Here is a 27,452-nt window from a genome sequence, read left to right on the forward strand (position 1 = left end):
TGTTCAATAGTTGCTTAGTAAAACATTCACTGAATGAATGACTTAACTAGTTAATTGACTAGTGAATACTATAACAGGAGAGCTAAGGCTCTCAGAGGTACTCCTCCTCGACGAAGGGAAGTGTTGAGGTACAAGTGACTGGCCGATATGGATCCCCAGACTCTGTGCTGGAGACAAATGTTCTCAGTAAGCATAAAATACATTTGAAGTTTTTCTTTTTTTTTTAAATCATAACTTCCTTTTAAAAAAATTTCACAACTATTTGAAGATCTACTATGTAGCACTTTACAAGTCAGAGGAACTAAGTATAATGTGGGGTACAAATATAATTGGACTATCAAACCATGGCAAACATCTGAAAATAAATTCAATAAAACAGTTCTAGATAATGTGTTGTGGTAGATCAGAGAAGAGGTAGCTACTTATAGCTGCAAGAATCAAGGTAATTTTAGTATAGGGGGTAATATTTGAGCTCAATCTTGATGCTAATGATCAATCTAAACCTGTCAAAATAAAGCATTATGATTTTATACTGGAAACTGAATGATGCACAGATACATGTGAAAATATCTGTAAATGAAGGACAGTAACATCCAAGGCATTCCCAAAGTATCCATATATATGAAAAGCTGGATATTAGTTGATGTATGTCTCTGTAACAGCAAACCACTCAGTAAATAAAATAATAATAATGCCCCTTGGAAAATTCACCCATTAATAAATACTTCCATTCATTCTTTCAACCTAATATGAGGACCTACTACATATCAGATTTTTGAACTGTGCTGAGTACACTGGATATCATGGTGCTTAAGACAGAATAGGCTCTCTGTACAAGAAGTAGATTCAGACAATTAAATTAATAATTACAATACGATAAATTCTGTGTCAGGCAAAGAACTGGATGTTACGAGAAAACATACTTGTAAGCTATTTATACTTTAAATATGGTAGAACCACATTCGGTAAATGTGGGCAAATATATTTGGGTAAATATAAAGTGCTAATGGTTTTTATTGACCTTGGATTTCTTCTCATTTGGTGTTGCTTATCCACAGAGTAGTCTGCCATGTGTGGGTCTTACACACACCACTTGCTCTCCAAAATCTTGTCGTTTGATTTACCTATATAATTATGGATACATCAAGCACAAATACATTTGGTTTTCTCAATGTCTTTAAGCATGGCAGCAGCATTCTTCCTACCTTGGTGTTTCTCTTTTCTGTTAAGGTTCATCTTTTAATATATTAAAATGACAGCGACCTCAAGAAGGTGATGGTGACAATGTATGAAACAAAAAAAAAAAAGTGCTCTCCTTTCTGAGATTATATCTACAGGCCTAAGAAAAGTAACATCTTGTTTGGACTGGTAAATTGAACAAACACAATATAGGAGTCAGAGGAAACAATTATAGGCAACACCAATTCTTATGATTTTAATAAGTAAAGGTTTGAGTTGACCTTTTTGCTGTGATTCTTCTTCAAATTCAAGCTATCACCTGTACCTTATGACATTTTCCCCCCAAAATTGTCATCCACACAGTGAGTCTCTCTTAGAAACCAAAACTTTAGATTTATTAAAGCAGATGACATGTGCCCCTCCCCTTCATTTTAATCTTAGGGAGGAAGAAAACTGCCCCCCTTTTTTTTCTTTGCATGAAAAACTAAACTAGAGCTGCTATGAGGTAGGGGACTAACAGGGTAAAATACTAAATGATCTAATACGTAGGGCATTTATCTCACTGGGTTTCATCTAGTACAGCATCATGGCTTTGTAGTCTAAGCAGTAGATGAAAAGCATCAATAAGCTGGGCAAATAATGTTTTATGTGAATAGCATAGAAAAGAATGAATAGAAATACAACACTTCACCATCACACAGAATACAATTAAATATGATTATTTTTAAAAAGAGAAGAACAACAGCAGCAGACCCTCTGCCCCATCACTGAAAGAAACATGACCAGTTCAAGTAGTTTTAAATATGGTGAAAAAGTCCATAGGACATGCAGGATGAGAGAGCAGAAAGTCTCATTCTCATCTGTTGGGCTCAGGGCTGGTGTGCTGTGTGGCTGTCATTTAACCGCTCTGTGTTTAAGTTTTCCCATCAATCCTATAAATTATGTATGCATGTTTGTATTTTAGAAGTTCATAATTTTTTGGATTAACTTGTGAAGCTATCATAAAGGATGAACAAATCATGCTGTAGGAAAGAGAATGTGAATAAATGCCAATTCTTCCCCATATGGGAGATGGAATACCCTCACTCCTCTTATAAGAAAATGAAAGATAGGATCAGATGTGGATTAGTCCCTTTCTTTTAGGATTGCCTACTAATTAAATTCATTGACACTAATTGGCACAATAACAATTATTGAGCAATAACCATGTGCAAGGCACTATTGCAATCATTTCACATATATTATCTAATTTCATGATTGCAACACTATATTACAGATAAGGAAACCGAGGCAAAGAGAAGTTAAGTAACTTGCTGAAGATGAACAGGCTAGTAAAAAGAGAGTTAGGAAACAAACCAGACATTCCAGAGCCCATACAATACTAGAATATTCAGACCCAAAGAGATGAAAGGAGTCTAACCAGTACCTTGGGAACATTATTCAGCTTTTCTATACTTTAGGTCCTTCATCTAGAACAGGGGTGGACGCATGTTTTCTATAAGAGCCAGATCATCAATATTTTAGGTTTTGTGGGTCAAGAGGCAAAACCAGGAATGCTCTATTATATTGGAACTTATGTAACAAATGAGAAAACAAATCACATTACATTTTTAAAAATATTTTCATTAAAAAATATTTAATTAAAAATTTTAATTCTAAGTAAAGCTATGTAACATAAATCACATTGTTATTTTTTTAAACAAAATTTAAAATATAATAATAATTAAATATATAATTTTTTTAAAGGATAACATTTTGCTTAATTGGGGTTCAAAGACAGTGTCCCTATCATGGAATCAACTGTAAATATTCATTTGTAAAAACCATTCTTACCTCATCGGCTAGACACAAATAAGCAGCAAGCTGGATTTGGTTCATTGGCTACAGTTACACTAACGCCTGGTCTAGAAAACAAAGACTCTGTAATGGATTATTTCTCAGAACTCTTCCAACTTCAAGATTTTATGGTACAAAAAAAAAAAAAGATTTTATGGTACTATCTTACTTTAAAAGCATAATAATTTTGATTTTCAGTGCCTTTAGCACATTTTTATAAAAAGTGAAATTTATAAATCCTACCTGTACTCTCTACGTTCTAATAACGAAGTGAATAGATGAATGCAAGTGCAGCAACAAAAACTTGTATCTGCCTTGCAGATTATTGTTGTCTTAGTTTTTTCAGGACAACTTTGATTTCACTGTGTTTCCACAGGCCCCTGTCATACAGAGGAATAAACTTTCTGTTGAAAAGGCATTTGAGGGAAGCCTGGGTGGCTCAGTCAGTTAAGCATCCAGATGGCTCAGATTATGATCCCAGAGTCCTGGGATAGAGCCCTGCATCAGGCTTCTCTCTCTGCCTTCTCTCCCTGCCACTCCCCCTGCTTGTACTCTCTCTCTCTCTCTGACAAATAAATACATAAAATCTTAGAAAAGGAAAGGCATTTGACTGGTATGTTAGAGGAATGGAGAAAATCACCTTAGGCTTATAGAGAAACAAGAAAAGAGTAAACACAACATATACATAGTCTCCTACTGAAGGGAATCTCCATATTATTTAATTCTGTGTTTCTATACTAATATTTGGTACCTTAAACTAATAATCTAAATTTATACTTTACATGAATTGGTGCTGGACTTGCCAACTGTGGTTGTTACATTTTTTTATTATTATTATATTGTTGGTGTTGTTATTACTATTATTATTGAAACTTCTATGGTTAGTCATGCGAATTTTCCAAGAAGTTTCTAGGCTCTTTGTCAGTTTTCACAAAAGGTAGTAAAAACAGATGACTTCCAGCATACACATTATCTTTTCAATACACACCAAAAGAGGTAGTGATTTCTTGCCTTTCCTTCAAGCGAAAATATCAAGAACTTACTTTCACACATTCATTTGGTCTCAATTGCATTTTTTTATTTTTTTATTTTTTTAATTTAATTTATTTTATTTTATTTTTTTTGCATTTTTTTAAATTAAAAAATCAATCTATGATACTTGAGGCCAAGTGTCACGTGATTTGTCAATCATTGAAGGCATATTTGAGCACTTCTGTAATAATCAAAAATAACAGAAAATTAACAATTCTGGAAGACTTTATAGAAACTTATAGAGTAAGTTTCTGGTGTCTGGTTCCTGATTGAGTTAAAGATCTATAAAATGGATATGTCTGGGTGGCTCAGTGGTTGAGTGTCTGCCTTTGGCTCAGAGCATGATCCCGGGGTTTTGGAATCAAGTCCCACATCAGGCTCCCTGTGGGGAGCTTCTCCCTCTGCCTATGTCTCTGCCTCTCTTTCTGTCTCTCATGAATAAATACATAAATAATCTTAAAAAAATATTTATGAAATGGTGCTATTATGTAAATTTTTGGATGGTCCTAAATAAGGTTGGTCCTGGCAAAACTGTTAAGTGTTTGAAAAGCTTCACTTACTTTAAATTCAATTTTATATTTTCCCTAAATACTACATTTTATTTTCCCAGGTAAAGATGAATCAACAAATCTATTTTTTTAAGATCTATCTATCTATCTATTTATGATAGACATAGACAGAGAGAGAGACAGAGGCAGAGACACAGGAGGAGGGAGAAGCAGACTCCATGCAGGGAGACTGACGTGGGACCTGATCCCGGGACTCCAGGATCGCACCCTGGGCCAATGGCAGGCGCTAAACCGCTGAGCCACCCAGAGATTCTCTGAATAAATAAATGTATTAATGCTATTTTGTATATATTTCCTCTTTCAAGGCAATATAAATTTTGACAGGGGCTTTTTTAACTTAAAGTTTTTATTTGAAACTATTGAAAACTCCTCCCATAAACATACAAAAGATAAAGTTTAAAAAAATACAAACAATCCCACCACTTAAAAATAAATTTTAACAAGAAGTGAAAGACTCTCACTCTGTACCTTCAATCTTTCTCGGTCACTACCTAAGATAATCAGTTTCGAATATACTCTTCCCATTCTTTCAGATAGTTGTATTTTACTCGGTAAGAGAATTACCTGTATCAACCTATAACTTCCTTTTCAAACTTAAAATATGTTATGCAAATATCCTCAGAGTCGTATGTATGGATCTATTTTATGCTTTATAATAGTTTGATATAGTCTAATATAACAGTATTTTCAACCATTTATCTTTTGATGGAAATAGAGTGTGCTTTAAAATGTTTGCTATTATGAATAAAGCTGCAATGAAAATTGTAATGTATGTGCAAGTATTTCTTATGGAAAGAGTACTACAAGTGGATTACTGGGTCTTAAGATATATTCCTTTTGCACTATATCAACTTTTCTTGACAGTGGATTTTTTAAACATTTAAAACACCAAGCAATTTTGTTAAAATAATGACCATTATTTAGTACCTAACATTCTAGGCAGTGTGATGTGCCTTTTAAATACATTAATACATTTCAATATAGAAAGTTTATTATACATAGAAATTCTACTGGTTGAACTTTGAAGGACCTTAATTTGGACTTGGATTGCACCTCTAGAAGCAATGAGGAGTCAGTGAAAGTTTCTGAGTAGAAGAATGACCCATTTTCTTCACTCAGAATTGATCATTTCTAGGAAGAAAGGAGAGGGAAAAGACTCCTCTAGCTGGAGGAGACATATTAAATAATATTTAGCGAGCTTGGGACTAGACAGTAAAGACCAATCCCTGCAAAGGACTAATATGAAAAAGGCTTAACACAGAGCCACTTTCTTCCATACCAAAAGCAAAATGGCAGCCTTAGCAAGATAAAGTGTCTACCTTCAAGTGTTATCTGTCAGATAGACAATGGCAACTTGCTCAGAGCAAGAGATTAAGAACATGCTTTCCTATCCTGCCTGTTGTTTCCAATGGCCCCCAGATGGCCACTATTAAATTGAAGAAGGTGGGGATGGGGAGAGTACAGGGCCTGTTTAAAAATAAACACAGAAAAATAAAAATAAACACAGAGATTTCGGGCTTAAAAACTATGCCTATTTGAGGTTTCTGCTGTGATTACCCACATGCAGAAATCACCTGAAACAAATGGACCAGACCAACTAAGTTTCTGAGGAAACTGTATTGCCAAAGATATAAAAATAAGGAAAAAAAGATGAGATAGAGCATAACTGGAGCAGGCCTCTTCCAGCTGAATGGTGCTGTTTACCAGAAATGAGAAGAACCAAGATCTTTTACTAAATCAAGATCTCTTACTAAATATAAGATGCCTACAGGGCCATCCAAAGAAGACAGCAAGTAAATGGTTGCTTTTATAAATCTGGAGCCCAGGTGATAGGTTAAGGTCAGACTTGAGATAAATATCTGGTATCATCAGCATATAAATAGTATTTAAAGCTACCGGATTGGATGAGATCATCTGGAGTGTATAATGGAAAAGAGAAGGAGGATCTAACATAAGAGATTGACAAATCAGTAAGGTAGGAGGAAATCAGGAGAGTGTGAAGTCATAGAAGCCAAGGGTAGATATTATCTCACACACACACACACACCTGCACACAAAAGAATTAGATCACATTTTGAAATGTTTCTGAGAGGTGAATAAGATGAGAACAGGCCTCTATATCAGGGTACAGACAATGTCCTACAGCAAAGAATAAAAAACAGATTAGTTAATTATGCCACATTATGATGCAAAGTAAATATTTGTTAAGAACAATAAAAATGTTGCCTTTCTTGTCATCACTGGTAGCTAGATGTAAATCCTGGAAAGACACAATGTTAGTTTTTAATTTTTAATCTGGAGAGAAATTTATGGACAAGGAAATAAATCTGGAGAGGTGAAATACCTTGCCCCACTCTAAAGTTACAAAGTGGGAGAAGTGGGGCTGTGATGCCAGTCTTCTAATTCCCAGAACAGGGCTCTTTTCTCTAAAAGAAAATGTGTGCTCATTAACATAAATATGTTTTCATTTTTCCAAAATGTTATTTTAAAGTAGAGACTAAGACCCATTCAACACCTGATGTGCTGATCTCGAAGAATTTTATTTCAGGAACCACATTCTCAAATATAATTTGCCTCAACATTTAGAAGTACAAACAGAACTATAATTTGCTTTTTTTTTTCTCTCAGATTGCCCTTTCCTGTTGTATCATATATTATTCACCTAACTGGCCAAGATATAGCAAACATTCAAAAAACATGTACTGAATGAGTACAGTAATTTTCTAATACCTCATAGTTAGCATTTATATAGGTACGTACACTATTTTAGCTATGTTAGAATTTAGATATACAGAGGCAATTTTTTTGATCTTCAAGAAAGAAATTTCTTGAAATTAATTGAATTACTATCTTGAATTAAATGAATGCACTATGATAGGGAAAATTAGTCATTCTGAGAAGAGTAGGGGAAAAGTAACAGTATCAGGAATCCAAAACTAATAGATCACACTTTCCTTTCCTGTGGGGGAAAAAAGTACATAGGAACAGAAAAATAGTCTCTAAAAATAGGAGTCAGAAGGATTATGGCCCTAGAATCATGTGTCATCTATAGCTTTAAAATATGTAGTCAAAATGAAAGCAATGTTTCCACTCCACATCTATTACAATGGCTAAGAAAATAGAAATAATGACAATACCAAGTGTTGTCAGGGTTGTGAAGCAACTGGAAATCTTATCCATTTTTGATGGGAATACAAAATGATGTAGCCACTTAGCAAAACAGTTCAGCAGTTTCTTATAAAATATATATATATATATATAATCTAACCTAACAATCTGACTCCTGGGTATTTGCCCAAGAGAGTGAAAATTTATGTCTGAACAAAATCCTCTACACAAATGTTGATAGCAGTTCTATGATAATTGACCTCAAACGGGGGGGAAAAAAAAAGGACAAAGAAACAACTAAGGGTTTTTCAGTGGGTGAATGGATAAGCAGTCTGGTACAACTAACTATACAAGGGAATACTACTCAGCACTAAAAATAAAACCACTAATACATGCAATAACATGGATGAATCTTAACTGCATTATGCTGAGTGAAAGAAGCCAGTCTCAAAAGGTTACATGCTGTATGATGCCATTTATGTGAATGATGATTCTTAGAAAGACAAAACTATACTGATAAAGGAGAGATCAGTGGTTGCAGGAGTTGGTGGTTGGGGGAGGGATAAAGAGCATTTAGAAGTTCTTTGGGGGGCAGCTTGGGTGGCTCAGCGGTTTGGCGCCACCTTCGGCCCAGGGCGTGATCCTGGAGAACCAGGATCGAGTCCCACATCAGGCTTCCTGCATGGAGCCTGCTTCTCCCTCTGCCTGTGTCTCTGCCCCTCTCTGTGTGTCTCTCGTGAGTAAATAAATAAAATCTTAAAAAAAAAAAAAAAAGTTCTTTGGGGTAATGGAACTCCTCTGTATTCTGATAGTGGTGGCAGCTGTAAAAATCTATACATGTATTAAAATTCATAGAATTGTAAACCAAGACATTTATAAAAGTTAACAAAAATGTTCAACATTTTCGGGGTAGGGGGGAAGGAAGCAATTGTCTTACATACTGAATTATTGGAAAAATACAGACTATTTTTAAAATACAGACTCATACAAAGCCATGGCTTCTCCTACCAATAAAATAATTTGGTAAAAGATAGTATTTTTGGTGCCAAAGAAACCTGATGCTCTGCCTCTATCATCACTTAAAAAAATGAGAATTCTAGTACAGCTACAAGCATTAATAATAGTCCTATTTATTTAGAATTTGGTCTCTGTAGTTTATTACAGTCATTATTGCTTATGAATCAAGGATAATACCAGCACTTATCATAAATGTGACAGGCCTCAATAGCAAAGTAAAAACTATTACTTAAACTAATCAATTATTATATTTCATAAAGCCCTAATGAACCTGTGAATAGATTACTCAGTTCAATTGTGCCTCTGAACCTGGGAACTACAATTCATTTTCATTGAAATATTATAAAAGTTTTTAAAATGTTTATCTATCTATCTATCTATCTATCTATCTATCTACCTATCTATCTATCTATTTAAATTCCTTTAATTTTATTTAGTGGTTATATATGTAACATAAAATTGACCATTTTTAGGTATACAGTTCAATGGCATTAAGTACATCCACATTGTTGTGCAACCATCACCACCATCCATCCCCAGAATATTTTAAGCTCTCAAAATGAAACTCTGGGGACACCTGGGTGGCTGAGCGGTTGGACATCTGCCTTCAACTCAGGGTGTGATCCTGAAGACCCAGGATCGAGTCCCACATCAGGCTCCTTGCATGGAGCCTGTTTCTCCCTCTGCCTGTGTCTCTGCTTTTCTGTGTGTCTCTCATGAATAAATAAATAAAATCTTAAAAAAAAAACCCACCAAAATGAAACTCTGTACTCATTGAATCATAATTCTCCACTCTTCTCTCCTTCTGGCCCTTCTATTCTACTTTCTTTCTGTATGAATTTGACTATTCCAGATACCGCTTATAAACGGAATCATACAGTATTTTTGCTTTTCTTTGTCTGGCTTATTTTACTTACCATAGTGTCTTCAAGGTTTATCCATGTTGTAGCATGTGTCAGAATTCCATTCCTTTTTTAAGGCTGAATACTATTCTACTGTATTTATATGCCGCATTTTGTTTATCTGTTCACCTGCCAATGGTCACTTGTGTTGTTTCCACCTTCTGACTATCAAATGCACATCCCGTTGACATTGTTGTCAGCCATCATTTCCCCCATAAATCAAACTCAAGCATATTCTGATACTCTTTAACAATGTAAGGCATTTCATTTACAATAGTCAGGTTTAAAGAGAACTTTTAAAATTTGGTCAGATGTACTTAGTTTCGAACTAATTATTATACTAATAGTAATTCTATGTTTAACAAATATTTGTTCCAATTTGGTCGTTAGCTTAATGTGTGTGTGACATGCATGTCTGTGAAATGCATAAAGCTATATTATACATACTGTTAAAGCTTTATTATTGCCTATTTAGGAAGATAGTCATTATTTAGAAAAATGGTTTTCTAGTGTGAAGCAGCAGGTTAAACCAAACTTGAATTGAAAATTTTGAGATGAAATGAGTTTGGTCATCTTAAGTGTATAATTTGCACTAAACTTCACCTTTGATAAATGAAAAAAAAAAAGAATATCTGGGCTGGGGCTAATGCATTGTTTTTGTTTTGTTTCGTGTTTCATTTTTTGGACGTGTGTGTGTGTGTGTGTGTGTGTGTGTGTGTATGTGTGTGTTTTACTTTATAGGTGATTTTACTATGTAGCCAGAATTAAGAACCTCTGAACTAAAGAAAGAGATTCTGAGTTAGGGAGAAGAGCTATGTGAAAGCAACTGTAAAAAGCAGTTGTGGTCTGCAGCATCAAAATGGAGGGAAGAGAAATTCAGAATTGTAAATGTTAGAAGAATCACTCAAACAGGGAAACATTAAGTAGCCTTTCAGCTTATAACAGAAGAGCAGGAGAGGTGTCAATTATAAGAATAATTAACATCTAGGTTCTAAGGCGCTCCAGGACCTAAACTAGAAACTTAAGTCATGAAAATGGTCTGAGAAAGTCATACGGTGAGACCAAGATAAATAGGTGAATATTTAGAGGAAGAAGAGATTATAAAGTTTGAGAAATATCAACTTTCTTGCTTGTATATAGTTTTTGTTCCATTTAAATGTTTGTACTAGCTGAACTTTATAGGTGTAACATGATGTAATTTGTCATCTAAGTAAACATTTATTTTATATACAAAAGCATAGTTTGAATATATCCATTGACCTACCTTACTTAGGTGGACTTCTCATGGGTGAAGTGACAAGGGTCCTGTGTGCACTACACTAATCTGTTACCATTAGCTAGATAATGAGTCATCTCCTTCACAACCTTCTTCCCCCAATCACTCTACCAGACCTGAAGGGCTGCTTGAACATTACAAATGACCAGAACACTACATCACAATAGTAGTTTATAAAATATCCTCAGCAACAATATCCTGTCATTTAAACTTGAAGTGAAATTTTTTCATTGTAAGAGGTACCAATTATTAAAATTAACACTGATCAAAAGCAAGGAAATGAAATGTCAAATAAGGAAGGATATCCCAAGAGCACCTTTCCTTTTCTTTTCTCTTTCGCTGTGTGTGTGTATGTGTGTGTATGTGTGTGTGTGACATTTTGGAAAATGAAAAGAATGGAAAAGAAATGAATAATGACCTCTCAGAAATGAGCACTAATATATGTTTTGTCTTGCTTTTTTTCCCACTTAAACATTATATAAGCATCCCTTGTCCTATTAAAATTTCTTCATAAACACTATTTGTTTTTCTAATCACATTTCTATTATTTGACATCTTTCTAAGTAGAGTTACTGTTCTCACCAGACTATTGGAGGAGGTAGAGTCACATAATAGACAAGTAATCATGTTCTTTGTGTAAATCCCCTAAACTGGAGGCAAAGTGCAGAAAAGGGGACCTACACCTTTGGGCAAGCTTTCTATGACCAGTTGCTTATTGACTTCTTCATCTCCCTGGAGTTAGGATCAACAAACATGATTGTGAGCATATTCTAGAGATTTCCCTACACCTGTAAGTAATTTACTCTGAGCCAGCACTCCCTAAGTGGAAGGAGAAGACAGCTGGCTATTTGGAAGTGCCAAGCAGAGCCAGCCCACACAGGGTAGGTAGGACCTATGAGGGACCAGGACAGGAAGATTTGTATAGATGTAAAGAAATGGCTGCAGTGTCAAAATACATTTTATTTTATTTTTTCATGCTTCCTAATCTCCTAACTAATCACCATCTTCCACTCTCCACCGGCTCTGACTTTCATTTGGGAGGAGGGATTCTCTCTCCATATTTGTCTCTGTCTCTCTGTGCCTCTCTTTTTCCCCCTCCCTTCATTTCTCTGTCTCTTTCTCTCCATCCCCCCTCTTTTTCATAAAACCTCTATCATAACTAGCTATAACATGACATAAAGTAGGCCTGTGTACCAGTTGTGGTCATCACATTACAACTTTCCTGTGTTTTAAATTTAGCTTATGGTGCCTCTGTTCTCTCTCCGTAAAAGGTCAGTCACTGTCAGGACTACTGTGTGATGGGAAGTAGAATGCACCGACTCTGGGAAATACAGTATCTCAGAGTGTATAGTCCTCTCTTGCCTGGTTCCAATCCAGATATTCTGTTCAACTCAGGGGCTCAAGTCTATTTAAGTACATTCTAAAGGGGGTCTTCGGTGCTTATCTTTAACCTAAGGCTTCTGGGTCTGCCCCTTTGATTACTTAAAACTCCTGTGAAGTTTCTCTTGGGAATATAGTCCTGAAACCTATCTTGCAGAGGTGTTTTTCTTTTTTTTTTCTTTAGGAAGGAAGGAGAAGACTGAGCGGCATGAAGGAAGGAGGAAGGAAGGAAGGAAGGAAGGAAGGAAGGAAGGGGAACAGGAAGAGGGAGGGGGAGGAGGGAGGAGGGAGGGAGGGGGGGGGGGAGGGAGGGAGGAGGGGGGGGAGGAGGAGGAGGGGAAGAATCACGGAAGGAAGGACAGGAAGGACAGGAAGTCATTCCTTCATTCTTCCTATTCCTCTTTCTCTCCTTCTTTCTCCCTTCCGTCCTTCCTTCCTTCCTTCTTCTTCTTCCTTCTTCCTTCCTTCCTTCCTTCCTTCCTTCCTTCCTTCCTTCCTTCCTCCCTTCCTTCCTTCCTTCCTTTTTTCTCATTGAGTGAAGAAACAAGCCTGAAAGTTTAGTCTAAAGTCCTTTACATCAGAAAGGAAAGAAAAAGATAGACCCTGCAAGGTGTTGGGAAGTGAGCAGAAAAATTAATTGACCTGGGCCAAGGAGGGTTAATGAGAGTTCTTGAAGAGGAGAGTGAGGGAAAGGCAGCAGGAACTTCAAGGCAGCTATTGTGAGAGACGTATTGCAGAGGACGCAGATGGCCCCCCCCCCCACAGAAAACCAAACCCAAGAATATTTTTTGGTGAATTTGTAGGTTATATATTCAGAGAAACTATACTAAAGACTAAAAGTACTTTTAACAACTTTTTCTTGCTCAATTATTAGTTCTTTGTATATGATTCCATGTATGAATCTGCATGATGAAAGAGCTCAGCTTTCACACACACACGCGCGCGCGCACACACACACATCATGCTTGTTAACAAGAACGAGCACCATTATAGAGCTCAGGATATATTTGTTGAGCAAATGAATCACTCTATTTAGAGTATGTGCTTTACTCTGTATTACGGAAGTTGAGGCAATACAATAAAATTTAAAGTTCTATCTGGTGATGATTTTTCTCAGGCTGCTTCTTCAAAAAGCAAAAAGTAGTAATTTAAAAAGTAATTTTATATATTCATTTTTAAACTTATTTTCATAATAGATATTCACTATAACTAATAAAACAATAAAAATGTTTAAAGAAAAAATTAATAGTCTTCCATCAGTCCTTTTATATTCTGAATCCTGTGAGACAATCATTGTGAATAATAGGGTCATACAACATGCACAATATATTTACTCACAAATATTCATTACCCTGAAAATTTGCTCTTTTTACTTAATAAATTATGGTCATCCTCCCAGATCAATAGTGATATAATTCATTCTTTTTCAAAGGGCTATATAGTCTTCAATAATATCTGTCCATATCATATGGTATATATGTAGTCAAACTCATAAATCCTGTATCTTTTAAAAATGTTTATTAAAATTTTACTAAATTTTTACCCAAGATATTCAACAAGCACTGAATATCGATCTGGCAGCAGTTTTAGTAACTGAGAAAACTAGTAAATTACCCAGGTTCTTTACCTCAAGAAATTCACTGTCTACTATGAGAGATAAAACAGTTAATTTTTCTTTTTAATTTAAGAGTAACTGCTCAGAGAATTTATAGTAAAGAATGCCTTTTAAATAAATCTTTAAAAGGAGTAGCATATTGAAAAAATAATAAAGATTTTTTTTAAATAAAAGGAGTAACATATTACTAGCAATTCATTCTTCGTCATTGCTTCCAATGTATGAACAGTGCTTGACAGCAACAGAGTACCTCCTTATATGGCAACTCAAAAAAACAAACTAATTTCTAAGCAGAAAGACCTCGGATAAAGCACCTTACTCTAGAGACCTCAAAGTGATTTATAATTCTGCTAATACTTTTACTGTAATAGTAATACATGATATTTATGAACTACCTTTATCCCGTAGAGCTCTAAATACTTCATATATATCATTTGGCTTCTTTGTATAATGTCTGCACAATCGAGAAAACTATCCCCTACAGATAAGGAAAATGATCTTAAGACAAAACTATTTGACAATGCCTGAATCAAGTCTTCAGGTAGTCAGCCCCACGCTCTTTCCTTTCCATGACACTTGCTGCCTCCTTCTTGATAACTGCAATGATAATGTGGGTACTACAATGTAATCAATCAGAAAGGCTCACAAAGCATGAGAGAGTCCATACTTATTAAAAAAACAAGGGTTTTACATGCAAACTATTTCTCTATCTGCTAAAGGGCCTTATGAATAAAGCTTCACTGACAAGCTTTCTCGGTGAGTCTAAGTTCACTTACAGAGCAGCCAGTCTAATAGGCTGCTCGTACTTTCCAGGGCTGCAAGAAGACAAGGCAGAGAGAGTGTGAAATGTGTAACTCAGGTTCTCAGCTCTTCCTGCCAGCCCTAGTCCCGAGAAGAAGATAGAATTCTGATAGTAATAACAGTGGCAATGGGAACAACGCTAGACATATATTGCTTATTTAATAAAGTCCTACAATATTAAAGTAAGTTAAGCAAAGAATAGTTTGGTAAAATTGTGGCAAAAGTTAAGCAAATTTTATATGGTCAAGTTTAGTGCAATTGCAAACACGGAAATGACTGTCAAAAACCTTAATCTTCTAATACTCATAACTATCAGCACGAGTAAACTTATTTTCCTGTGTCTTTGAGGACATTTTATCATAGGAGGAGAATCGGATACTAGCCATTGGACTGAGTTCATACTGCATTCAATACCTCATGACCTTCTGAAAGAATGTCAGTTCCCTTCCTACTTGACTCAAAAATGGTGCTTTAACATTGCTCTTTGGGGTACATGAAAGGGTGCATTTAGATCCAATGTGCTGCAACCTGAAGTGTAAGATTCTTTATTGTTCTTGAGAAACCTGTGCCTAATTCCCTGGAAATTTACTGTTTCAAAGAGTCACAAGTCTCCTGATTGCTTCTTACCAGTCTTGAAGAGATTAGATAAGCTTCCTCCCTCTTACAAAAGCTTTTCTTCATTCAAAATTCCTTTGAGAACAAAACATTGAACCAGAATTGGATTTTTATCAAAATATTAGAAGATTGTTGAAAACTTTTTTTTTCCTCCTGATGAGACCCAGCAGTTCAAAGGGTATATTTATGTAGTTTCTGATTTAAGGACTACTAGCAAAACACATTGCAAAGTTCAAGGATAGGCCAAAGAACAAAGAAGGGTCTGCAAAGTAGAAAGATGGTTTTCATGAAGTTATTTTAAGAGACTTGAATGGACTCTTTAACTCAGAAAGACTTGGAAGTCAAACTCAACAAGCAGAGAGTATAAAGTAACAGCTGTAGAACCCTAACAGGTAAGCTAACAGGTAAACTAAACGACATCCAGGAGAAGAGCAGATTATCACTTCTAATCACCATAAATTTGATATGTATATTGGTGCCATTCTACAGTGAAATTGGTTCTAGAATGATTATTCAAGAGTACTATCTAATAACAAAATGGCCATCTCAGAAATGAAGGTGTATGCATCCAGTGTTGCTAAAGTTGACACACGGAAGGAAATTCAAGATTTTGTCTAAGCAAGAGCTGTCCTTCAACAAGTGTTTCCAATCTCTTTCTCTTCCCCTTTCCCCCTTCCATGCTTCCCTCCGTCTCTCTGTCTCTCCCTTGCTTTTACTAAGAAGTTCACTTCTCATGTAGTCCTCAGTGCTCATTAGAAAACAATCTAATAATTCATAAATACGTCTGGATTTTCAGTTTTGCACTTTTTCTAGAAGCAGTTAACAATGAGCTCTTTCATTGACCAGTATCTCTAATCAGACTTATAAGGCTTCAAATAAGTTAGTTTTGAGAAGGATAATGTAAAACTTCTTCCTTTATATTGGCCTCATAAATACAATACTTTTAGTTCTTTTACTTTTCAAAGGTGTATTCAAGTATGATATGGGTTAGCAATACAGCATTATCTGTGATATGATTGGAGTCTTGGGCACAGACACAAAGTGAGTCAGATAATGTAGAGATGTTGTAATATGGTAACGTCATAGATTCGACCTATCTTTCCAGCTCCTCATTTCTCAAAGAAGGAAATGTATAGGGGGCATTTATTTATTTCCAGACAAGGTAATATTAGTTAATTATAAAAGCACCCTCTCAACACACTCTCTTCCTTCTTGGGAAGTCTATGAGAGCGTGCATTCCAATTCTACTTTGCCAGATAAGGAACTGAGGTGTGAGGACTGTAGAAAACTAAACGACATCCAGGAGAAGAGCAGACTTGAAGGCTGATGGAACAATGAAAAGAATACCTAGGGTCAGACAAATCTGTGTTAGAACTCTGGCTCAGGCTTTTACTAAGATGTGTGGGGCAATTTCATTTCACTGAACCTTGGTCTTCTAAATTTTAAACTAAGGATTAAAACATGGTCTTGAGGTACTGTTGAGGGAATTAAATGTGAAGAGCTTTATGCAGAGAAGACACCTGCTAAATCTTTCTTTCCTTTGTAACTTTTTATCAAAGTTTGGACTATTAGAGAGCTAATGACCTGTGTGACCACATGAGCTAAGGAGATAACAAAATGCAAGAGATAAAAACACCAAGCAGGAGATAGTACAGAGTTTGAATCAGTTAGGTCTGGCATCAATACAAATTCACTTACTGGCTTTGCAATCTTGGATGTTACTTAATCTTTCTGGAGCTCAGTATTCTCATTATAAAATGGAAATGATTCCTACTTTGCAGAGTGGTTGCTGAGTGTGGTAGCAAGGATTAAAGAAAACTTTCATAAAGCATCTGGTACATTAAGTAAACAGATTGTGAGTAATACATATTGTTCAGATTTTTATTAATTACAGCTTGTCTGTAGACTCATCTCCTGTACTTAATATTGTTTTTTCCACCCAAGACCTTGAAAGGGTTATTATGGTAGGGCTGTTGATCACTGATTAGCTGGTTTAGCTGTGTTAATCTAGTTCCTAAGAATTAGGGTTACAGTTCTAGCCCTGCCATTAACTATTTAACTGTATGTCTTAGATAGGAATTCTAGGTTTGAATTTTGTTCATCTAAAATGAGGAGGCTGGAATAAATAATTCCCAAGTTTCCCTGTCACTATAATATTTTATGATTCTAGTATCTTTTTAGTGAGTAATAATAGATATATCCTCATATCTTTAGAGTTTAACCTACTTTTCTATGGTTTAATTTTCTATTGTATTTCTTTTCCTTTTTTCTTTTCTTTTCCTTTGGCAAAAGGGGATAATTTCTATCATTTTGCAAATAAACCAATATCTCCATTCTGACTTAGTGGTATGCCATGATATTAATGCATCATACTTTAAGTAATCTGGATTGTTTTTAATCCCAAAATTCAGTAATAATGAAATTAGTGATATTGAGGATAATGATAATTCATTTCAAGGCTTTCTATGCCTGTAGGCCCTGGTCATTGTACATGATAAAATACACCAAAATTAAAAATAAGATTAAGGTTTAACAGTTGAAAATACATCCTGGGAGTAAAACACATTTTTGGTACTCATTGCTACATTGTGCAATGAGAACTTAAAAATAAACAAAAATAAGAGTCTCATTAACCAACAACAGAATCTTAATAATTATTAACTAGAAAGGAAATAAAATTAACCTGACCTTATCTTAGAAGGCTGTCAGGGATCTACTTTGGTTATGCAGATAGGAAATATGTTGTGAACTATTAGACCTCAGTTTCAGAAATCCAAACCCTCCTCAAACTTAGAAGTGAACCTTTGGTGAGGATTCAAAATAAATGTATGGTTGTTGTGAATTTGTACATACTATTTGCTTTTGAATTATTTTCATCTTGTTCTTTTCAATTAATTCAATTAATTACAATTAAAATACCAATATGTGTTTTTCCAGTGTATTCAAAATAAAATCCAAATTCCTCACCCTGGTTACTCCTCTGACTTCACTTCTAATTACTCTCCTCCTTTATTTACTTTCTTCTAGCCATTCTGGAATCCTTTTATTTCCTTGATTACACATAGTTTGTCTTTGCTTCAGGGCAGTGTCCATGCTGCTCCTGTCTGGAGCTTTCTTTTCCTTGCATGTTTCTATTCCCATCTCAAATTCTTCACCTGCCTGATTCTTCCTGCACTTCAACTATCAACTTAAATTAAATTTTCTTAGAGAATTTTTTCCTGACTTCTCAATGGATAGTATAACAGATTTTCCCCATGCATTACTGTCTTGTATATCTATTAGCTCTTTTCATGGACTACAATTTGTAATTTTGTGATTATTTGTTTACTTATTTAATGTCTGATTCCCTTAGGACAGCGGAACTTACTGTAAGTTCCATGAGAGCCTAAGGGATCCTTTCTATATTCCCTGGATTAAGCTTGGTTGCGTAATGAATTAATGATTCTGCTGTGGTAGATTCTGGAGAGTTTAGAAATGTTAATTAAATATGGACTCTATCCCTAAAGAATTTATTTTCTAGTAAAGGGATAAAGCATGCACATAAGTATCATTAGAAAATATAGAAAGTAATTCAAGTCTCAAAAACAGTGTAGATAAATGCTACATTAGTTTCCTAGGCTATTGTGACAAATTACCGAAAACTTGTTGACTTAATAGAAATACATTCTCTCACAATTTTGAATGCTAGAAATCCAAAATCAAATTGTCAGCAGAGACACTACAGGTGCTAAGTGAGTTTGGTAAGTAGGGGGGAGTTGATTATTTCTGGGTAGGTCAAAGAGGGAAGGTTTCATGGAATTAATAGCACTTAAAATAGACCCGGAAGGATGGGTTAGATTTACACACGGAAAAACAGAATAATGGACATTCCAGATGGCAGGAACAATATTAATAAAGGGGAGAGGGTAGTGGTGGTAGTGAGGAAATTTGGCCTGAGTGTGTGGCATATTAACCCACAAGGTTAAGTCAGAAATGAGGTTAGAATCAGATTTTAGATGATCATAAATATTGGTTAGAAATTGTTTGGTAATTAATCTAGAGTTACTAAAATTTTGTCTGAACAAAGGTGACATAGTCTTAGGGTTCCTGTTTTAGGAAAGCTAATGAGGTAGCAGTGTTTAAAATGAACTGGTCGGGGATCCCTGGGTGACTCAGCGGTTTAGGGCCTGCCTTCAGCCCAAGGTGTGATCCTGGAGTCCCGGGATCAAGTCCCGCGTTGGGTTCCCTGCATGGAGCCTGCTTCTCCCTCTGCCTGTGTCTCTGCCTCTGTGTGTGTGTGTGTGTGTGTGTGTGTGTGTGTGTGTGAGTGTGTATGTCTCATGAATTAATAAATAAAAATCTTAAAAAAATAAATAAAATGAACTGGTCTCCCTTCCCTTTGTTTCTCTTAATTAGGAGATTATTGAAGGCAAGAGAAGACGAAAACATAAGACAGAGATACCAAGGAAGGAGAATTAACAAGACCTGGCCACTTACTGGACACCTTGGGGGGTGGTGGAGGAAAGCAAGAATGATATAATTTGAGTCAAGAAGACCTGGACAATTGAGATGAAGAAAATTAGTATAGTCAAAAAGAGAATGATTCATTTTCACAGGAGGATAAATTCAATTTTGATGTACTGACTTGGAGAATGCTAGTGTGCCAACTATCTGAAGATTTAAATAAGGACATTGGAAATACAAGACTGAAATTTGGGAGAGATATCAGGACTAGAGATGAAAATGTATGAGTTATCAGTAGTGTAATAACTGAAGTCATGCAACCCTGGAAAGCAGTATCAGATCATGGGGAGAGTCTGAATGTGGAGTCTGACAGACCTATTCACATTCTACCTTTTATATTCACCTGTTGTGTGACCTGGGATTAATTGCCTAATCCCTCCTCTTTCTCATATATAAAGAGGGGGAAAATAATAGTATCCCTTAGTTAGGATTACATGAATTGATTATTTAAAAGACCTATCTTCTTTAGATCTGCTTTCATATTTTGGTGGCATGATTCTCATTAAGAAATATATTTATTTTGCAATATATTATATGTAACACACTTTAAAAAAAATTTCCCTCTTTGATACTATTTCATTAAAGGCATATTAACCATGATCCTCTAAATGAATCCATGACCTATGAATGTTTTGCAACCCACACTTTGGAAAACACTGGCTCCAACCAGCATCCTATCCTCAGATCACACCATTACTATTCACTATTCCCTCAACTTTCATTTTCATTACTCCCTCTACTTGGGCTACTGGTAAATATCAGATAATTTCTTGATGGTCCAAAAGAAATGATAACTATTTCCTTTACTGTACCCATACAACATTCTGTCTTTAAGAAATATATAGCATTACCCAAACAGATTATGAACTCCTTGATGATAGGAAGTATATTATATTTACCCTGGTAAAATGATCTGTTCATAAGAGTCACAGAGTAAATTTTGATGTATCATTATGGAAAAAATAGAGAAGAGGTCTGAAGGGAGGACCATGTTGGGCACCTACATCCAAGGCCTTGCTCTGGCATCCTCATGCTTCAATTCTTCCTTCTCTATATACCAAAGCTTCCATGGAATTTTTTTTTTTAAGATTTTATTTATTTATCATGAGAGACACAGAGAGAGAGGCAGAGATGTAGGCAGAGGGAGAAGCAGGCTCCCTGCAGGGAGCCCAATGACGGACTCAAGCCCAGGACCCTGGGATCAAGACCTGAGCCAAAGGCAGAACTCAACCACTGAGCCATTCAGGTGCCCCTCCAAGGAATTTTTAAAGGCAGAACACCATCTCCTCATTTGGGGCACAAAAACATAAGCACTAATATTTTGTACATAGAAACTTGAGTGCTACACAGTAGGGATGGGAAGGTGGGGAGGGTATAAAATATATCTGAGGAAGAAACTAAGATCTATTCAGGACTTAGCTCTGGGTAAAATAATAGAAAAGTTCCCACACTGATCTCTTTGGATTGCTAAATGACAGAATGCAATAAAGGCAACCTGAAATAAATTACTAGGGCAAGTAATTCATTTTAAATTATTAAAGTTTATTTCATTTTTTTTTCAGACCCTGGAAAACTTTTCTCTGACAGAAATGACCCCTGGCAACAGTGACATTCTGACACCATGCATGATGCACACTCTTGGGAAGTCTGAATTCCATGTCACAATGGCTCTGTTCAGATTACTGGTTTTATCATGCCTTTAAGCGCAATTAAACTACTGAAGTTTCTAATGGTCTTCTGTCCACTTCGTAAATCGTCACAAAAAATATTAAGTCGACCAAATAAATTTGCTTCTATGTGACTCATTGCAGAACCAGAGGCATGATATCAAAATATACAGAAAAGATGAAAAAAAATCTTATGACAATGAATATTTCCAGAATACCCCTTATATATTAATTTTGGACTAATCAGTGGAGGGGACGCCAGGTCCATGGGTTTCAAAAAATGAGCATAAGGCAATTTGTCCCTCAGAAAACACTGGTTAGACCCTGAGTATAGAGGAAAGAACAAAGCCCCAGAGTTTAAATTCAGGTTTACTCTCAGGCCTAGATGTCTAAAGGATGGTCTGCATTGGTGGTCATTATGGCTTGGGTAACTTGCATGCCGTACCCTGGGCCTCAGTATATTTATTTCAAAATGAGATTATTGGACTTCTACTTCTTACAGCCTTTGTACCTGTACTGTTTGATGAGGCTCTACCCTTAAATCCTTTACACCTCAATTTTTTAATCTTAAAAAATATGAAATATGTTTATAAAGTTCTTTGATGTCCCTAAATGTTATTCAACATGATAACAGTACAATTCACTAAGCCTAAATTTCATCATTTTAGTTTTGCCTCAGAGGCCACGTTTTATGAAAGCCTTAATTTGCATCAGCAGCAGCTGATTTAATAAAAATGAGGGGACTCCTTTGGAAATAAATTAAAATTGGTGGGGGAGGGTGGAGAATTTTACACAAAAACAAAACACCAAAAAAAAAAAAAAAAAAAAGAAAAGAAAGAAAGAAAAAGAAAAAACCAACCTAAAAGACAAAAACAAAAAACACACAAAAAAAACAAAAACCACCATGAAGCTAAATATTAAAGGGGTCAGAGGGGTCAGATGGGGTCAATTGGTTCCAAATCCTTGCCTTGTTAATCTGATACCTATTGTATCATGTGCCTATTTTCTTGAAGCACAATTCACTGCATGGCAATTAGACCAATAGGGTAAAAGCCATCCTGGAGTCAGGTAGATTTATCTCTGGAGACAACTCCAATGTATGGGATGTAAGACACACAAGTTAGGTGGAAAACTGCTGGAGAAAAAAGAAAACTGCTGGAGACCATTTCATAGAAAAAAAGGATATGATATGAATGCGTCTTCCCCATCTTGGTGATGATAAAGAAGAGTAAAGTCAATGAGGAGAAATATTGATAGACAGATGCCTAATGCAATACAATGAACAGTTGGTTTGCTTTTGCCAAATTCCTTTAAAATTGTCTTATGGACTGTCAAAAACTTTATTCAACCACTCTCCACAGAAAATATTCTCTGACAGAATAAATCCTGAAGTTATGACTATTAATAAATTTTTAATTGTATTAATAACAGTAACTGTTACTTCATTACTAGTACTATGCCAAGCACTGAAGATTACAAAAATGAATATGAAACAGACCTAGCTTTTGGAGATCTTCCTGTCTATGGGTTTGAACTGTTGTAGTTATAACAAAAATAATATGCATCATTTGTTCCTTTATACCAGCCAAGCACTGTGCTCAGTGGGCACCATGCATAAACTATCCACCCAAGCTCCCTTTTCATTCACCAGATACCCCGATGGTGAGGTGATCTTGCTCTGTCCATGCATCATCTCTCTCCTCCCACCAAAAAATGGACCTAGCAGAAATTCAAACCATACGTGGAGATATTTAAACAACTTCTGTACTATCTGCAGTCAACACACAAGTCCTATAGCCAATAATGAAAGAGTCCATGAACCAAAGTGAAAATGGAAGACACTGAATCACCTTTAGCGTACTCTGTGGGACAGACACGGTGGCACTCTGAAAACCACGATGCAGCATACCCTGCATCCAGCATTCCAACAAGGACTCAAGGAGACAAATGTTATTTAAATGTTTTAAGACTCTCTAAGGAAAGACCTTGCAACACATTAAACTGCAAAACTTAGGAAGACATCATAACCTTCTGGATTTCATTACCAAAACATACATTTTGATCTAAAATTTAAAAAAAAGGATTGACTTTTCTTGTAGTATTTTACAACCTTTGAGTGCAGCATTAAAATGCTTTTCTTTTTTCCCCCACCAACTATAAGCTTCTGTTTTCTTACCCTGGGCGTCTGAATCTTTTATATGCTCGGGTTCTATTCACTGCCTGTTATTCAGACATTGAAATCCCAAGTGTTAATTGTTCTTCCAAGTACATTGACAAAACAGCAGCTAAATAAGGGTAGACCAGACTGTGGTAGACTCTGACATGCATTTATGGAACAATGGGGCTCTGAGAGACAGCCTTGTAGCTCACGGGAAGACATAAGATGTGCTATTTTGACTGCTTCATAGCAGAATGGGGAACACACGCACACAAGGGAATTATGCATTTTACTTAGTTTTGCCCAAAGTCCTCAAGGCAACAGAATCTTGTGATGTCATCATGAACTTTTTTCCTCTCCATTTCCATTGACACAAAGGCTAAAAATTTCTAATGACATCACAAAGGAAAAAGGAATCTACTTTGATTCCATAAGAAATCTATTACCTTCAGTGAAACTTGAACAGAAATGTAAGCATCCCTCCTGTCAGGGTGTAGGCACTGTGTGGATGCACAGTGGGTGACACCCTCTCTAATGCAATTCAAACCAGGCAAAAAAAAAAAAAAAAAAAGGATTCACAATTTAGGTTGAATAAAAAAGACATACTGAATATTGAGCCCAAAAAAATTTTCTTTTTTTATAGAAGAAAATCATTTAAACATATATTTCTTCAGGGATATTTAAATTTTTACTCATGCCTGGCTACTCTGTTTCCAATGTTTTTGTCTTTTCTTGGGTTGGTCACAAAATCACAGAGGAAGAAGGTACAGGAAGCTTTCACTTACAGGAATGCAGTGCAGCTCAATCTTTTGTTTTTAAGGTGCAGTGATTTCAGTCTCTAAATGTAACTTCAGGCAGTCTGAAAAGAAACAGGTTAAAATCTCTTTCAGTTATAATTGGTATTTCAGATTTAATTAAAAATTAAACTTTCATAATGTTTCACCATCCAAAGCAATGCATTATCAGTCAAGCGTGGCTTTTTTTTTTTTTCTTAACAGAAAAAAAAAAAAAAAAAAAAAAAAAAACCTCTTCCCAGAGTAGTTTTTTAATGAAAAGAAAAGGATCTAAAGAGGAAAAAAAAAAAGCAATTCTGAAAAACAAAATATGCCTCCCTGTTTAGAACTTCATAATGATATGACTAGAAACTCAGTGCCTCTGAATTTTAGCTAAATTCTATCTGATTTTTTTAAAAAAAAAAACTCCTAAACAACAATTTCACAGCCTAAAGATTACATAAAATGTTAATTTTAGAGAATAAAGAAGAAAATCTATTATCTGAATATACATGTTGAAGGGAAATTATGACTTCAAATAGGTTTGGGGAAAAAATGTTAGATCTACTAGTTTCAAGTGACTGCATTGGTGGTGGGGCAGATGGTGAAGTAGAGGTAAATGAACATGTTGAGCAATACGAAATGCCCATTGCAATCTACTGTGGGCTTAGCATGCCGGATACCATCCTATATACATATATCCCATCACATGCAGCCACTGCTATGTGAAGCAGCAAGAGAGGACCATCAGGATTTGAACCAGATCTCCTGGTTTTAAATAACTGAACCACATTTTTTAATATGTATTTTTAATCTTCAAATTAAGAGTCCAGGCTTTAAAATCTCCAACTATGTCATAAATATTTGGGCTTAAAATGTCACACTATTTTTTCAATCCTTTCTTTCTTCATACAACACCATCTCTAAATAAGATAACAGTTAAAAAAAAACAGACTAGATTAAGTCATCCCTATTTTTAGCTTTAGATAACTGACACTACAGGATTTAGAAAAATATAGCTTTTTTAGTGTAAAATGAAAATAATACAATTATCTTTCTTTTACTTCACAGCACAGCAGTACATTTTTTATATATATTTGTAGCACTGAATGCGGTGTGTTTATGTCCACCTTCACATTAGTGCAAGGTAATATTTTAATATCTCCACATACGAGAGCATGATCATAAATCACCCCTGAAATTGCATCTATTATTAGAAAATGCATCTTGTTCTGACTTATGAATTCTATTTTCTTTTTTCCCTTCAAGTATATGGAGGAATATTTTAGGTATTGTGTCTATTTGATATATATAGATTTTTAAATGCAAACTGGTTCAGATTCACGAAATCCATCCATGAATGGATCAGAAAAAAAAATCACTGACATTGACTAACTAAACTTTTCCCCTGCTTCTCACATGCCTGAATTAGACTAAAAATGCACCAGTGTAAAGACAGAAATTATGGAGGCGTCACCAGGGACAACTGAATGAGAGAGGGGAGTGCACATATTTCCTTAAAAGGCAACAAAACATTCATAAAAGAAACTGACAAAAATAACTCATGCTTAGAAATTATATGGAATAACAATAATCCCCGATAAACAATTCAGAAATATAAAAACTGTCCACCTCTAAATAAATCTGCATCACCAATTGGTATTGTTCTACTTACCGCCCAAATATGGTTAGTGAAAAACTGATTCACCATCTAGTTCATACAAGAAAGTGTGATGGAAACTAGGCTGCATATTTATATATAAACTATTTAACTGACAACTAGCAGTTCAATTTAATCAGTCAGATTTCCTTTTCCTCAATTCACCAGATGTTGAGTTAACTGAACTATTAATTCAAAATAATAAAGTAATTTCTATGAATAGGTAGTCTGCTATGTTACATTCTTCTCCTCCCTTCACGTATTCCTCATCCTCTTTGACCTTTCTCTTCACTTCTCTTTCTGCATGTTTCTTCCTTACTTTCACTTTCTTCCTTATTTTTTCCCTCTCTTTTTTTTTCCCCTTGGTGAGGGTAATGAAGCTCAAAAATAACATCTTGTATCCTGTTGAGGGAAACTTGGTCACAACTATCCTTCCAGATGACAAACTCATTCTTAAATGTCTGTTTCCCAATCCAAAGAAAACAGAGCAATTGAGAAAATAGAGACGCAACATCACTTACCACTACCAACACCACCACTTTTAATTCCCATGCTACATTCATCACAAGGAGGACTAAAGTTTATTTATATTATCCCCTAACCTCAAATAGGACCACAAATAAGACTAATAACAGGACCATTTTGTGGCACTCAGGCAAACGGCTGGGCAAAACAGATGGATCTTACTTTGCGCCAGGACTCAAAAAATACAGTCGCCAACTCACTGTTGGCGACTACATATCTTGGCCCAAAGATGGACCTGGAAGTGGGACCAGTTGTCTCTGATATGAATACTGTTCCTATTCATATCTGCCTCATGAGATAATCATTAACTCTGTCACCATGTAGTGGGGGTAAGTTTTGGATGGAACCTGGAAAAATGGTCATCAAGGAAGTGAAATATTCTGAAGGCATGTCGGATTAGATTAGGGAGCACAAAGTCAGGGCTAGAACATTTTTGGCAATACTATCTACTTTTCAACTTCCTGATTTTTTTTTAAGAACTTCAGTACTGTACACTGTACCCACCTTTAAAATAGTAGATTTCCAGAGTATGTGTGATCAATAAGAATAACTTACTCTTGACATTTCAGGTCCCAAAATCTGTTAAAATTTTTAAAAGTCACCCAGATCGATCTCGGTCATTATTAAAATTGACCACCAGTGTCAGACTTCTTTAATCAGGACAAAAGTATGTAAGGCTTTATAGATTACAGTCAACACCCAGTGATGCACTGGGAAACAGCTCAGTCAGTAATCAATGCAAATTACAAAGCCCGGAAGAATGCTTCTCTTGGCAGAGACCCTTTAGCAAAAGAGTTGTACATTCTGCACTAGTTAGAGATTCTGAATGGCTTTCC

General features: G+C 35.6%; 1 protein-coding gene and 1 long non-coding RNA gene across 29 annotated transcripts in view; one reads left to right on the forward strand and one right to left on the reverse strand.

Moving 5' to 3' along the window:
* The window catches only part of ZBTB20 (zinc finger and BTB domain containing 20), a 750,813-nt gene that overhangs the window by 428,087 nt on the left and 295,274 nt on the right, over positions 1-27,452 (reverse strand). For 26 of the 27 annotated variants that reach the window (XR_005383338.1, XR_005383339.1, XM_038582898.1 and 23 more), the window contains one exon: positions 24,444-24,517. The gene's annotated coding sequence lies outside the window, so the exon portion shown is untranslated. Of the gene's footprint in view, positions 1-24,264; positions 24,518-27,452 lie in introns of those variants that run through there. The other variant, XR_005383340.1, reaches the window with a different exon arrangement.
* On the forward strand, positions 16,694-21,548 carry LOC111093795. 2 transcript variants are annotated; one of them, XR_005383344.1, is made up of 3 exons: positions 16,694-16,802; positions 19,726-20,054; positions 21,396-21,548. It is a non-coding gene; the product is annotated as an uncharacterized LOC111093795 (long non-coding RNA). The 2 variants fall into 2 exon arrangements; XR_005383343.1 differs by having other exon boundaries at positions 16,719-17,185.

Source organism: Canis lupus, chromosome 33 (genome assembly GCF_011100685.1).
Source record: "Canis lupus familiaris isolate Mischka breed German Shepherd chromosome 33, alternate assembly UU_Cfam_GSD_1.0, whole genome shotgun sequence".
Classification (NCBI taxonomy): Eukaryota; Metazoa; Chordata; class Mammalia; order Carnivora; family Canidae; genus Canis; species Canis lupus.